General features: G+C 40.6%; 1 protein-coding gene across 3 annotated transcripts in view; it reads left to right on the forward strand.

The window, feature by feature from the left end:
- The first annotated feature begins 271 nt into the window (after positions 1–271).
- The window catches only part of LOC117464868 (zinc finger MIZ domain-containing protein 1-like), a 116,323-nt gene continuing 100,246 nt past the window's right edge, over positions 272–16,348 (forward strand). The window contains exon 1 of one of the 3 annotated variants that reach the window (XM_034107594.2): positions 272–466. The gene's annotated coding sequence lies outside the window, so the exon portion shown is untranslated. The remainder of the gene's footprint in view (positions 467–16,348) is intronic. The other 2 variants (XM_034107595.2, XM_034107596.2) reach the window with 2 other exon arrangements.

Raw genomic sequence — 16,348 nt, forward strand, 5'->3', positions numbered from 1 at the left:
GTTAATTGAATCAATAAAGAGACACCAAATAAAAATACCCAGCATGCCTTATTTCCATTTTAATGTGTGAGCCCACTTGTCCCCACTGTTTACTCGCCTTTCAAAATCCCACCAAATAAAGAACAATGTGCTACCAGCTACAGACCCGGATGGTTCCTCCACACAGGGAGCGGGTCTCAGTCAGCAGATGGCCGCAGAGCTGAGCCTCAGTCCGGCTCCCGGCTCTCTCCTCATGGCTTCTCCGCAGAAAAATCCGCGACACATTTTGTCAGCAGCCACCGAGCATGGGTCCCTTTGGTAATAGAATAGCCAATGTAATTTGACACTTCAACTTACTGCGCTCTCACCGAGTCTATTCAGTTACTCACCCACTGACGTTGAGCCCATTCTCAGTGGCCGTGAGGGGGGAAGATATTTAAAAACAAGAGCCGAAAATTACCGAGGACTTTCTCCGCTTTGTAACCCGGTGAGTAACTGCAAACTTGCCTGTTCTCCGGTGTGGCGCTATGAGGCTCTTGTCTCGGGAAAGGTTTTGTTTCCACTTTGGCTCAGATTGTTTCTCAACAATAGAGTGACCACTTGAATTGGCAGTCAGGAGCACGTCGGAGCCCGTGGTAATAAACGGCAGCTTTATATTTACTATCACGCTGCTGTGTGCCGTCGGGATTGAACCGGCGGGCTGTTAAGCAGGTTGTGCATTTCGTTAGTAACAGATGCCGCGTTGATCTCCAAAGCGTTGGGGCTTGGAGGCTACATTGTAGCAGCCTGTATGCGTTTTGCTTGCAGAATGAATCATGCCGCGGCGTGTGTGTCTTTGCGTGTGTGTCTTTGCGTGTGTGTGTGTAAGGTAGCTCTTGCTTTTTACCTTTTTGGATGTGCACAAAGCACATGGTTTGTCTAATGTGTGTTTAACGCTGCTACATGAAGGCTGCAGGAAGACAGTGGGCATTTCAAGAAGACAGCGGTCTCTGCAGCTGCAGCGTGGATTGTTCAATACATGTCATGTTAAATGTTTATTTCTGAAGTTTGTTAAGAGCAGCTCATGTGCAAACTATTGAATATTATTGTATTTATGTCACAGTCTGGAGTTATCTTGCTGCTGTAGCTTCACTAGGGTTTGACAAGTTGACTCCCCAAATTCCTGCTGTCTGAATATGGAACCAGTTGGGGATTGAGGGGGCCTCTCATGTAGACCTGGACTCATTTCCACTTGCTGTACATCTGTCCAGGAAGCAAAAGGCATAATCAAGTGGAAAAAAGTAAGCTGCTGCCTGATCTGCCTCCTAGCCATTGACGGTGAAAGAGAGGGAGTGTGTTTCTGTTGTATACACATGCACTGTACTTCTGCTTCTACAAAATCTTGGGAACAAACAAACAAACAAACAAACACGTGCAGATGTTTATCATCTTTCTCTGGTGAGATGTCCAGGAGGGCCCTTCCTGTTTGTGTTATGTTGCTAAAAAGTTCATTCGCCTCTCGTTTGCTTTAAAGGCTGCTGCAGCATCCACATTAGTCCCTCGCAGCAGGCAGCCTGTTTAGACCCAGCCGCTGAGGGTCATGTAAAACGTCTGCGGTGACACCAGTTATTGAGCAGCCTTGGTTGCTTGTTTATTATTTTCATGTCATGTAATCCTAGGGTCTTGTTGGGTTGCTGCCTGCAGCCTTCTGAACTGAAGAAAACGTTCAGAAACGGTCTCGATGTGATGTCAAATGTATAAGCTGCCTTTGTTTTTGCACCTGATAATTGTTCTTTACTCAAAATCCTGAATTAAACGGGTCTCAATGTATTCGCAAGCACTTGATGGCACATTTGTAAAGCTGTTTGAGTGGGGAAACTCCAATTTATACTTCATGGATTAGGGTGATGTCAGAAGGAGAAGGAGGTTGTTCTGCCTTTTCTCCTCCCTTCCATGCACCCCAGCTCTGTGGGGCCCCCAGGTTGGGCTCCTGAATAACCATGGAGCAGACCCCACCAGGCTGACCTTCTTCTATTCAAGTTGAGGATGTTGAAACGCCAGCCGTCAAACAAAAGACACATTGAAACAGAGATCTGCAACCCAGCACGTGTGTCTGGGCGCTGAAGTAGACCATTTATTAACTCTGAGTTTCCTCCTGACCAATGAGAAGCGTCAGCACACAGAGAGGCAGCATTGAAACTGTAAATGGACGCCGAGCTGCTTCTGACACAGATCAGTGAAAAAACAACTAAAAATAGATGCAAAAACAAAGCTTTTTATTTTTAAAGCAAATAGCGCCGTGTATCCTTTTAAAGCAAATCTGTGTTTGTCTGGACTGCAGCCAGTCTGTGTGTGGCTCTGTGGATTGACAATGGCAACACGTTTTCAGTGCAGGGTGGGAGTTTTTCTCCTCTCACCTTTCCCCCCCAGCCTGCGAGGTGAGAGTAAAAGCGGAAGCTGGAAATGGCTGTGCCACATGGGAAATTATTCAACTCTCAGATCAGAGAGGACACACAAGAGGCCTCATTACTCCAGCAGTAAGCCGGACAACCTGTGAGGAGAGCTGATGTGTCTCTCACACACCTCTCACCTTCTGAAATATTATCTGTATACTGCATTCCATGCTGCTTTTGTCTTGAAAAGATTCCCTGAACACAACACAGTGTCAATTAGCAAATAGTTATGAGATAAATGCTGTTATTTGAAATATTTTATTCAATGTCCTGTATCAAACCCTCTCCAAATGGTTAGTATCCTTTTACCAACAATGTGTGCTTAAGCAGCGCTGGTAAAAAGGGCTGTTAGATGGCGGATAATGTCCTACTGTTATTGATTCTTCTTGGGAATTCCACTCACAGCGAGCGGCTCCTGCGTACGGAGAGCCCTCTTAAGCACTCTAACAGGAAAAAGGCGACCGAGTAAGAAAGCGACTGCTCTTCCTCTGCGGTCAGAGCCTGTGGGAGGTTTGTGGAGGTTTCGCTCAAGGTCCTTTTTGTGTTGTCTTTGCTCGGGAGAATAAACTCCTGGGATGAATCACTGTGCTGGTATGGCTATTTTCAATGAGTGAGGAGAGAGCAGGGCAAGCGTGGCGCTCGCCGAACAGAAAGTGTGTCAGTGGGCGGTTGTAGTAGCTTAATAATGAGGTTTAGTTTGGTGTCAAACAACACTTCGGTGTTAATAATCTTAGAAATGTATTACGTGAAGGAAAACCCAACTCTTTCAAGGGTTATTTTAAGAATGCAATATCTTTGGCAGTGAGATTGTTTTGGATTACTAGTGGTGGAAACTAACTAAGAGTGTTTATCCAAGAAATGTAGTGCTATTTTACACCAAACTCCAGCATATTTCAGAGTGAGATATTGAGGTTTCTAACATTTGTATTAAAACTATAGTTGGTGGTTATTCTGCAGATAAAGATTCAACATGAAAAACATATGATAATGGTAAATATGTTACTCTTTTATGTATTGAACATAGGGCTGCTCGATTATGGCACAAATCATAATCACGATTATTTTGGTCAATAATTGATATCACGATTATTAAATACGATTGTTCATTGACTTTGAAAACATCCATTTATTGAACTTTAAAACAAATACAAATAATAATTTGAACAGTATCTTTTTAACTGTTGATTACCCTGAACGTATAATTCAACTGATATCAAAATAATAAATACCAATAATCAAGATCAAATATGTTGCAGTGCACAACCTAGCAAAGCAAAATAATCGTTTTTTTCGATTATGTTGTTTTCGTAATTGTGGCAGGCCAAAATCGTAATTGCGATTTAAAATACGATTTAATTGCACAACCCTAATTGAACATTTGTTTCCAAACTTGTTTTAACTTATGATCCTTTGATAAGGACAAGTCAATCCTGCACACTGTCGAATACTTGTTAAGGTACTATACGTTACCGAAAACATTCCAATATTTCCATGAAGCTTAAGTAGATTTTATGAAAGTCAGTCAGAATGAAATGGTAAAAGAAAACACTGGTTAACCTACCTGACAGAAAACCGTATCTTAAATTAGCTCCACTTTCATTCACAGCATTTAATTGTTGCTTACGCAAGTCATTTAATGTACTTAAGCATTTTTCTCTGTAATTTGACTTGTAGTGTAGTATTTTTACATTGTGGTAATGCTAGTTTTATTCCAGTAGGCATCTGAATACTTTGTCCACCACTCAAAAATAACTAAGAAAGCATTTCGTCAACATACCACCGAAATCTTCCCGCATGTGTTATTCTGCATTCCTCATGTGTGTGTTTGTAATGATTTGCGACACTCCGCCATGGTGACACAAAGCTGCAGTAACATGTGTACTTTCAGAGCAAGATACCCACCGAGGGGGTTTTATGACGGAGGGAATGGCCAGACTGTACCTGTCAGATTGACTGTTGACTGTTAACATGAAGCTTCTATTTTCAAAACACAGCTCAGGCAAAGGGAATCTGTGTCTGTCTGTCTGTGTGTTTGCGTTCATGCAGGAGAGAGATACAGAGCGAGGGATGGGAGAGGTGCTGGGAGTGACGCCAGACCACACATCATTTAATCATGTTAGAGTGTGCAACCACTTTGTGCATATTTTTGGTTGCATTGGTGATAGGAGTTGTTATTGTACAAACTGTACGCACAGAGAGAGAGAGAGAGGGCTTGACAGGAGGGATGAGGGTTTGACGAGGAGAAGAAATACAACCCTTATTTGAGGTTTCGAGATTTGTCAAAAATGATTGATTTCAGATTTAGGACCAAAATATGATAATACAAGTCAGATTTGTGTTTCTGCAGCTTGTTGAGAAATGTGAAGCAACAACATTTGAGACAGAGTTGAGCCTGTGGAAGGATGACCATTGTGCATATTAGCATTGGATTTGAACGTGTCCTTCTGGCTTAATCCCACTGTTGACTCGCCTGCTAAGTACTGAGTGTGTTATTTTTACTCTTTTTAGGGAGCCCCTCTCTGCATAATCTCACTTAATCTAATCTATCCTCCTTCATAATAGACTGGGAATGATGTGACTTTATAGAAAAAGCTTTAGTGTAGATCCATCCCAAACAGACTTGTGTGCCGGCTACTTCCCATACCCCTCTGGCAAAGCTCTTGTGAAAATGCAAGTGACCTCTGCGCCCCTTGTTAGTCTGAACAATAGGCCTGCCTCCTCTTACAGCTGCAGCCATGCTGGAGGGGAAGTTAGTCGGAACAGAAAACACACATCTCGTGATTAATAGGTCGAAATACTGTATTTCTGGCTCGATCCCACGCCTGCTTGGTACACCACTTTATTTCAAATATCAATTATGTGAAAGATTGAGGGCTGCAATAAATGTCGTGTCTAGAAAATGCCAAAAATACCCGTTATGATTTCCCAAATCTCAAGGTTATGTCTTTTTAAATGTTTTGTTTTGTCTGAACAACAGTACAAAACCCAAATATATCAAGCGTACTATCATTATTGGCAAAGAAAGCATTAACATGTAGGGTGCTGAAAGCAAATGTTTGCCGTTTTTGCTGAAAAATATTCAATCGGCATATGGATTTATTGGCTAATTATTGCAATTCTAGCAAGATTTGTTGCTAAAAGACACTAAATTAGTTCTGGACAATGTCATGAGACAATTAGTTCAATAATCAATTGGTCGTTTTATAGTCTTGGGTTCCAGCTGCTAAAAACTGAGCATTTGCCGCTTTTATTTGTTATATTTGGAGTGAATTTAAGGTCATTTGGGATTGTTCTCTCAATAAATGTTGACAACACAACTTAGTAATGGCATCACTGTGGCTCTGAGAGACTCTGAATGTTTTTGACATAACAATTTAATTGCACAATTGAATTCATAATGAAAATATGTAATAGTCTCAATTATCTGCTGAATTCCTGTGATTTAAATAGTTTTGCTCACATTTGCTGTCAGGTTTCCTGAACATCTGGATGACATGCAGGTTAAATAAGACATTAAAATACAATTTAAAAAGCAGTGATATTCAGCAGTTAATACTGGGTGAGTTCAGGAGTGACATGATAGTTGTGAGAAAGAAAAACCTCGATCCAATCTGTGAGTCTAAACCCTACGATGGATATAATTGGAGCTTTCGAAGCCCCCAGCAGTCGCAGACTCATGCATGTTGAATGTGACATGCTGTGAAAAACATACGCAGATGATGTCAGAGCGCAGCACCGCAGTGTTAAGTGTAAATGAAAGGCTCTGAATCATGAATAACATCCGGCTTCTCCTAAGTCTCAGCTTCTATAAATTAAACAAGGTCCAACCCTGTGACCTTGAAGGGTATAGCAGCACGGGATAGTGTTGCATGGAAGCTATATTTCCCTTTTCAAATTTCAACATAGACTGAGAAACTAACAGCTGCTCTGGAAATGAGAAAACATCTCAAGAGGTGTAATCTCACTATAAAGAAATGGGTGCGGAAAAGACTCCTGGGGGGCTCTGTTGAAGCATCACAACGTCTAGTAGTGGCTCCAGAGGTTTTTTTTATTTATTTAGGAGAGAGATCCACACCTCTGATGAGTAATGAAGGTGATTCTGAGCAAGTGGTGGAATTACATTCAACAGAGCCTGCGGGGGTCTATATCTCATTGTTCTCTGACAGGGAAAATTAACTGGGATTTACTAATACACAGGGAACATCCTTCCCCCCCCCCATTCTCTGTCGCTCTCAAAGAAAAGGTCTGAGGGTAATCTCTTTCCCCAGCTACACCCCGCCACCCCCTCTCCTCCTCCAGATACTTCCAAACCCCCTTCCCCTCCACACCAAACACAAATGTCAAATGCTTTCAAGTTTGCGATCAAGATGTAAAACACAAGTAGATAAAATCCCCGATGTGTTGCACAGTTTGTCATTCGTCATGTCGACATGAATCGCCTATTTAAATATTGTTTTGCATTTCACCTGTTTTCCCTTTTGCATTGTCACTGACTATCATGACCTAAAGTGACATTGGCTTATCTTTTATTCTCACGGTCATTGATTCTAAATGATGGTGCATTCATTTACCATGGTTTTGAAATGTATTTAGTTCACCAACTTCATTTTACCGCACTTGAAAACTAAGTATGACTCTGGTTATGATTTTAGACAACCCAAAAGTCATAATGCTGTAATTCTGTTTTCTTCAAGGTTGTGTCTTCCTGGTCGAATGTACTTATTGTAAGTCGCTTTGGATAAAAGCGTCAGCTAAATGCAATGTAATGTAATAATGCTTAAACCGCGTGTGATCTCATTGCATTTGATTGACAGAGTGTACGAAAACAACCCTAAAAACTGTCATCACATTTTCTCTCCATGTGGATTCGCTGCATTTCTGATTTGTATTTCTGAACATTGAATGCCCTTGGGGTAATGACTGCTGGCTGAGTAAAACACAAGTTATTTGATTTGCTCATTTAATTATGAGAATTTTGCAATATGTTCTGTCTTGTGTCAATTCATACATTAATGGGTTTGGCTGATGTAGTATTTAATACTGATTAGGTCATTGACATTCTTGTAAAAAGAGCAATCTTTCATTTAAAAATAAGCAGTTATTCAAGCGTTGATGTTGATAAGAAAGAAGATTAGACTGAGCATTGTTTTCAGGGCTTTGCATGTAAAACAGTGCCAAATTAGATTTACAATTTGAACTCATTGATTTACACTTGCCTATTCATTTTTGTTCCAAGTTTTGAAGTTTTGAACCAGCCTCAATGGTTTGAAAGAAAATGGCAAGTTTGTAGAGTAGCTGTGAGAGTTACAGGACAAAAACTCTCAACATTTTTTGGATTATTTACTTAGTAATTTTGCCTAGAACATTTCAAAAGATAGTGTGAATCACCTTCACACATTCCTAGCAGAAAGTATGATGGCATCTGTTTGCTGAAGTTCGGATTTCTTACTTATCTCACCTGCTCAAACAAAGCAGTCTAACTGATGATGAAACCCAGAGAGCAGAAAGGCCACGCCCTCAGCCGTGTGTCAGCTTACACCTGGGATCTAACACGGTGTCTGTGTGCGGTCGGTTACCCAGGTGCAAGCCATGCATCACAGACCGGAGCTGATACACCGACGTGACAGCTGTGGGCAGTGAAAGAAGACCATGACAGGAGTTTCAGCACTTGATATGGGTGGAATACATTAACCCTTTAGCATTCGACTGATGCTTTTTGGGTCAAAAATCACACCCCTTTTTGTTCTGCGTTTTACTCTTTCTAGCCACAGCAGTGTTTCTGATGTCCATCTTGGAAACATGTCCATTAATCTGTGTTGAAATCATAAGATTATCCTACGTTTTGTTATGTGTTGTAATTAGTAAATCGGGATCAGAGCAATATTGATTTAAAGATGAATAAATTAAACCTAACACCATACCTTATAATCCTTAAAGTAAGACCTTTTCTTCAGTGTGAAGGTAATGCAGGTGATTTCTGTCTGTAGTGTAAACAGGAACTGCTAGTAGTTGAAGCAGCATGATATTTTATTGTGTGTTTTTGCCAACCTTTAAACGAATATAGACATACAAAATAGGTGTAGCCCGCAGCAAACATGGCTCCATGTCAACATAAAACCTCATGTTTACATCACCCAAAGCATGATGGGAATTGTAATGCCAAGGCATATACATAAAAAGAAAAAATAAGAAACAGGAAAAGACAATCGGGAGAACAACATCCAAAATAATAAAATACAAAAAACTTCCCCCAAGTGAACACTTTATTATAAATGTGTTTTAAACCATACTATGCAAAGAACACTGCATCAAAATGGTTTAACATACCAGGAACACTGACCCTCTTGTCTATTATTTTGTGTACAGACATGAGCTTTGTGTTTAATCCATGTTCACATTTCCTCCAAAGTTTCCTAGAATAGGCACAATACTTTTGACATGTCAAATAAGAGTATTTCTGTAGCCTTACTTATTCTAAATATAATAATATGTTACATGCTCAGGGTTCAGTGGGTTAACAGCTAGCTGAGTATTTGTGTCTCTGGATGACCTGGGTTTTCAGGATATGAATCCTGTGTGTGTATATCGGCACAGTGTGTAAAATGATGGCCCTTAGCCACGTGCAGTGCTGTCCCAGCGGTGCCTTTTAAATAACTCTTCTGTAAACACGTCTTGTCTGTTTCCTTATGTTCCCCCGTCCGGTGGCTGTCCAGACACAAGAGATCGTTTCACTCGCTAATAGTAATCGCAGATATCATAACAACTACTGCTGAGGATGAATACTCATTAATCAGGATTTGTTGTCTGGACGTAAACACGCAGCAAGACACATATGCAGACACACTTCACACTCTTATTTATAGCTGCAGATTGCATAAGTCCTTTTTTTCTAACAACAGGGCACTCTCGCTTTGTCGGTATCAAACCGAGAGGAGCTGACCAGATTATTTTTACACACACATATTGCACCCCTGCTTCTTCTTGGCAAACAGTATGTGGCCCGACGGGTCCCACGGCTTACAAAAATGTTGACGGCGAACGCTATTTTTGACCATCTGCTCTATAAGGAGGGCATGTTTGAGTCACAGACGCTGTGGTGTGAGGCCGCGCTCGTGATGTGCCTGGCATGTGGAGGGAGGGAGGGAGAGAGAGAGAGAGAGGGATGGCTCACCCGAGGGCCCAGCATCCTTCGTGTCACCATGGACGAAAACAGTGCGCGCCTGGTTTCACTAATGTGTTGTACATTAGCATGAAGTGTGATGGAGGTGGAGGGGTTGTGTGCGTGAGGGGGAAGGGAGGGTTGATCGTCCTCATATTGGACGGAGAACAAGAGGGAAGATATCCTTGTGCTTGAGTTATGGTGTAAACATCGCCAGTCAGATGAAATAGTCTGAGGTCAGAAAGTGTCTGTGTCTCATTACACCTCTCTGTCTCCTCTCTCTCGTGTGTGTGTGTGTGTGTGTGTGTGTGTGTGTGTGTGTGTGTGTGTGTGTGTGTGTGTGTGTGTGTGTGTGTGTGTGTGTGTGTGTGTGTGTGTGTGTGTGTGTGTGTGTGTGTGTGTGTGTGTGTGTGTGTGTGTGTGTGTGTGTGTGTGTGTGTGTGTGTGTGTGTGTGTGTGTGTGTGTGTGTGTGTGTGTGTGTGTGTGTGTGTGTGTGTGTGTGTGTGTGTGTGTGTGTGTGTGTGTGTGTGTGTGTGTGTGTGTGTAACCTAATCTTGGCTGGCCGGGGGGGTTGAGCACACTGATTTTCTCTTGGAGAATTACCCCTATGTGTGGCCACTTCTCACACAGTTTATCACTTTTTCTGACCAGAGAATCTGAAACAGTTCATTCATGTAATGCTTATTCTTATCATTCTGTTCTTTTTAATATATTTCTTGAACAGCATGTGCATTTAATCCTCCTGATTGTTGTCGTCTGCCTTAAAAGTCCCTTGTACAAAACTCTTCGCCCACTGGATCTAACATCATTTCAAATACACTTGAGTATCTTTTCAAGTGCAGCAACCAGCTTTATGTGTCCTTTTTTCTCAAACTACTGACACTCATAACATTTTGAAACTGCTAGATGAAAAAGGTAGAAATATGTTCACTTCACTGGCAGATTTGTTTACTTGTTTCATTGAGTGTCATTCAGTTACAGGATTCAGATTGATTTGATGTTTTTTTTAAACAATATTTGGTAGTACAAAGAAACCAAAAGCATATTTAAAAAGAAAAGTACTCAAGTTGCAGATTTATGATGATTGTTTAAGCCCTATTTGAAAGCATCCATCCTTAAAATCGACTCTTTAGTGTACTGCAGCTGACTTTTTGAGAACCACCACACACTGTTGCTCAAATGGCACGTCCACAAGGACCACCTTTATTCAGAACACATGCCTTCTATCAAGACCTTGCTTCTTCACCCGTTGATAAATCCATGATACTTTGTGGCTCTGTTGTTGTTCTTATGAATTTGTATGGCATCAGCTGGTTTTAAGGAGCAAATTGAAAAAGCAAATCACTCAAGGGTGCTAGCCTGCATCCTCTTTGTGTGGCATTGGCAGACTCTTGCTTTGGAGGAGGGAGTTGGAGAGGATCATGTGAGCTGTAATTATATTTATGTAGGGTCCCATTCTATCTGTCACAGTAAATCTTGCTTGACTTGTGATATTGTAAATCATTACAGCAGATTAAATGCTGGTTACGAACTCAAAAGGCCGGGGCAGCGCTCCTTTTTTTGTCCCTGTGATCGCTGTATTTGTCTGAATTTGACAAGCTAGTTGTGTTTATATTAGCCGTACAGTGATTCCTAGATGTTTTCAATACATTTTAATTGGGAGTAAAATGGGTAATGTCATCAGCGTTTGCTTTGAAGAAAGAAAAAAACCTTTTCAAAAGAGCGGGCAGGCTTCCAAGAGGGGAATAATGGCCCTGAAAAGCTTTTGTGTTTCGCAAGCCATCCTCCACTTTTTGTTTTCTTATTGGTCTTTGATCAAAGACGAGCAGTGATGGAAAGTTGTACTCTTTTTCTGGCAAGTGGCATTCTTAAAAGTAGTGCAGTGAAAAGAAAAAATGTATTTATCTTAATCAGCTGCTCAATGCTGGAACAAGAAAGACTCCTGGTGGCTGATAGAAAAGAGCGATCGCAAAAACATTCTTTCCAAACTTGCTTGCAGCTGACATTATTCACACACATCTGAATCATTTGTTCATTCATTAGTTAGTGGCACTGATCGTTACTCCCAAATCACTAAAAAGATTAGTTCAGTAATGAATGAACTATTCCCACGACAACAATATTGTGCCGGGGTACATTTTTTCTCCCCCTCGTACATTTCCAGCAGTTAAATCAACTTAAATCAAGTTGTTATACATGTGTTTTGCCACCTTGGGCACACAGACAGGGTGCATGTCTGAGAGCAGTTGCTTCATTTGTCTGGGAAATCGCTTGTTTGGAGAAGCCCTGAATGTTGCATCCCTTCATTTGTATGTGGATCACATCAACGCAAATAAAGCCTCAAACATTTCCCTAATGTTCACTGCAGCAAAATCACATTTCAGCCTTTATTTATGCTACTGTCTATACCTGAAGACATCATTTCGTCCCCAATCCATTATAGACGCTCTAACCTGGTATATATCATGGATTTTACTTCTGATTTCTAAGAGGGGAAGTATGAATTATTTGTGTCATTACTTTTGCTGCTGATAGGAAATGTTTTGCATAATAAACAGCCAAGACGTGAAGTGAAAAATGAATGAGCAATATATAGTTTATATGATGCTGATGAGTAAAAAAAACTCACTATTCTCTAGGGAGTGATTGTAAACCATCAATTTTCATTGCGTCATTGTTCAGCTACTGAGTGTTTGTTTTCAGTAATCTCCACAGGTTGTATTGTCATGTTAATTTACTCCACAAGAGTCTCACTCACTGCAGTCTGAAAATCGAAGAATAATGAGGATGATGATGCCAAGAAGCCAGGATATTGGAGAGGACTAGTCTATACTTTGCTGAACTCCTAAAGCTCCTTATTTTTTTTAATATTTAGCTCCTGTCAGTTAAAATCTGAAAAAGTTTCTCACTTTCACGAAAACTTGGAAAGAGAAAGAGGGATTGAGAGAGAGAGAGGGGGGGGGGGTGCTGCTTCACGGGTGAAAGCCCTCGCACATGAATATTTAATGGTTGCATTTTAACCAGAGTCATAAAATCCAAGAGGATGTGGCTGAAAAGAGAACGGTGAGGAGTGTGCAAAGTAGGCTACATTGTTTCTTTATAGTCTGAGCTGAATGCCTGAAAGTCATGTAGCTCTTTTCTGGCTGCACAGTGAATCAAATATGTGGATTGGGTCAGGATAATTTAAAGCCCGGGCCACGTTTAGCGATGTGTTGCAGCCTGTTTTTGCAGGGTAAGCAGCTTGTTCTACAGCAGGAGGAAGAAATATTGGACCTTAAGGGGCTAAATTGAAAATGTTTCATTTTGACACTTCCTCAATGCACTCAGGAAAATGGATTTGATACACTTAATCCATTTGGCCAGTTGACCATATTTAGAGGCAACATCTATTCAATACACATCCATTTGAGCTTATTATAGTTAGAGCCAAAAAAACTAGGATTTTTTAATATGCAATCTCTTCTTCTTCTAGTCGTGCATTTTTAAAATTCTGTTCAGCCCTCTGCTGAGCCAGACGCGCAGCAGACAGACACTGAGCTGATTGTTAAGTTTGATAAAGCTCTGTATTTGTGTGTCGCGGGGTTATCTTCGCGTGTGTGTAAGCTTTAGTTCACCGAGGTAATCATTTGTCATCCAATATTGAATCTGCTTAAATGGACTCATAAATTGCAATCACTTAACTCCCAACTATTACGTTTAATATTGCTTTGCGCTAAAGGTCAGCCGGCAGTGGATCAGGTTCCAGGAACCCAGATAATTCAGCTGCCTTTTTATGAGTCTTTTTAAGCTCCGGCAAAATCAACTGCCAGGCAAACTGACTGTACAGTACTTAACAGCAGCAGCAGCGGATACGCAGCCGCTACTGTTTATGTTTTCTCTCCTTAGATATCCTTAATGCAGTGTTTTAAAGTGTGTGTGTGTGTGTAGTTGGCAGCTCGCAGATAAACCACAGTGGATGCCCTTAAGGGAAACAAAATAGTAGGCTCTCCCGACTGAAAGGTCCAAAGTGCAGTTGTCCACTCTGCACGGCAACAATGGAGCGGTTGTGCAAACGCAGCCATCAGCGGCGCTGGCAAGCCTGGCAAACCAGCTTATCAGGAGGCAGGGTGCACTGAGCAGTGGGTGGGGGTGGTGGTAAGTGGAGGTTAGAGTGCATGTGTGTGTGTGCCTGTGTGTGGCTCTGTGGTGTTGAGTGGTACACAACCTCTCAGTTCATCCGGAAGCTGTGTGCTCGCTGCGGAGACACAGCTGGGTAATGCCCCGCGCATGACCCCTTTGTGTTCACATTTTATTGACCGCTCACATTGTGAATTTATATTTGCATGTGTGTGTTTAAGTAAGACATCAAGCCAAAGCTGCTAACCAAACCCTAAAGAAGTACTACTTTGTTTTCTTGTATATTAGTATTAGGCTGAAATTTATATCACAACAAGAATAAAATATATTGTTTGGAATTTAGTTTTCTGCTTTCTTAGTTGTCACCTCTGATGGGTATTTAGGGGTTATAAAGACCAGATAAAGCGCTATAGAAATCCAGTCCATTTACCAAATAGCATGAATTAAGCTATTAAAGCTAATGCAAGCACAATTTGAGCATTTTGCGTGAACTAACATTATAATCTATTGACTTCTCAGCTAATCTTTTAGCTTAACGTGGCTCTGAAAAGTCAACCCAGTCTCACAAAAAAACGTGTAATAACTACATTGGTCCACAACGTAGGACGTAGTATTTCTACAAAAACGCCTCTGAAATTGTAGGATCCCTACATTTTTTTTCACCATTCATTCCAATGGCTGGCGTCTATGTCACGTGATCTTCACATTTCTCCCTGCAGAAAAAAAAAAACACTTCGTTTTATTCTCGGTGTAAAATGCTTATTTAAAGTTACTTAGCCATTAAAATGCGTTTTGATGTCATTTGATGCGAGAAATATGAGTTGTTATTTCAGATTATGTGTACAGTGGATGTACATGATCTTTAGTTTGCTAGTTATTACGAAGATTACTTTAGGAAATTGTGTCTATACAACGTTTTCATTGTTACCAGGTATTGTTACCAGCTAGGGACGCTGCTATCGATATTATTTCTGTTATGTTGTGTAACTGTTTAATGGTGTTATCTTTATTGCTACCCCCTTCCCCGTCAAAGTATAGTGTTGGTCCACAGTGCAAACGTATTAGTTTAACAAAACCCGCATCTAAAATGGTGGCATAGAAACGTTATTTTCCCCTGTGCAATTCCAGTCTCACATCTCACATCACATCGTCATTAACAAATACCGGAAACAGACCGAAAACACTTTATTCCGAGTGTGCTTGCTTTTCTCTTTGAAAGTCATCACATAACGGCATTGTAATACACGGTTCGGCTGCATTAAATGTTACATCTGCTGTAGTTCTCTATTTATAGAGCCCTGATGAGAAGACTTCTAGACAAACATGAAGAACTGCCGCCAACACTGGAAACGTGACGTGGATCATAAATATATCAATAATTAAACAACATCTTATATTTCTTTTCACACAATACGTTTCCTTGCAGTATCAACACTAATTCGGCTGACTTTTATATTTGATCCAATTGGTAGATAGGCTGTATTTACACCATAAATGTGCACACCTGATATAAAGGAACACCTAGTGGTTAAAGCATGTTATTGAATTTCATTATTTTTATTATTAGATATTAATAGAATCCCTATAAAGTATGTTCATTACTCGTTATTCTCTACTAATAGTTAATTAAAGACTGTATATAATGACTATTTTGCACATCCCTTTCAAGATTTTCTAAGGTTTATTGACATATCATATTCACAAACGGTGTAGTTATGCAATGAATGTAAAACTTTGTGTATACCTCCAGCAATGTTAACTATGTTGAAGCACTTATTTTAACTGATATTATACATATGTATTATACTCTTATAAGATGTATGTAGATAGTATAAGAAATGTGCAGAATATGACAATTTAATGGTGGAGGTACACATATTGAAAGATGTCTTGTGATGCACTGTTGAGGAACCTGTGACCAAAGATTTTCATCTCCGGCCTTGTCAGGTATTGAACAATCAATAAATAAAGAACACATAATTATTAAATATAAAACACAGAATTTGTGTGATTATACTAAATGATTTACAAATAAACACCACTGCATATTTACAACTATACACATGCTGATGTAACGCAAATGTTTCCAACTTGTGATCAATAAAGTATATCTTATCTTAAGAGGATCGATGGCTACTGTCATATTTGCAAAATTTGCCTCTGAACCTTGACAAGTGCGTGTTTCAGGCTCATCAATGAACAACAGGAGGGGTCACACACATAAGACCAGCTGTTAAATAAAGCTCTTCTGACCTTAGCTGTCGTGTGGGTATATATATTAATGCTGCCCATAATGGGCACAAGCAATTTTCACCCATTTATTAATTATATGTTTTAAATGTGAGTGTTTCCAATCCCCTAAACCTCCAGGGATGTACACAGTTTAATACTGGCAACTTCTTATTATGGGAAATACGAAAACGTCTTTTTAAAACTACAATTCCCAGCAGAGACGTGCCATAGATAGAGAACATGTTGCGAAACACAATAGCCAGCATGTGTAGTTCTGGGGACAGGGTGGGGGAGGGGGGGGACGCGGTGGACCCGTTCAAATCCAGTTTTGGACAGTCTGCCGTGGTTCCATCCCATTTCAAGTGCTGTTCGACGCTCTGCCCACTCTCCAATCACAGAGCTTGAGGACTATCACGGGGTTTGTCAACC

Source organism: Pseudochaenichthys georgianus, chromosome 19 (assembly GCF_902827115.2).
Source record: "Pseudochaenichthys georgianus chromosome 19, fPseGeo1.2, whole genome shotgun sequence".
NCBI lineage: Eukaryota > Metazoa > Chordata > Actinopteri > Perciformes > Channichthyidae > Pseudochaenichthys > Pseudochaenichthys georgianus.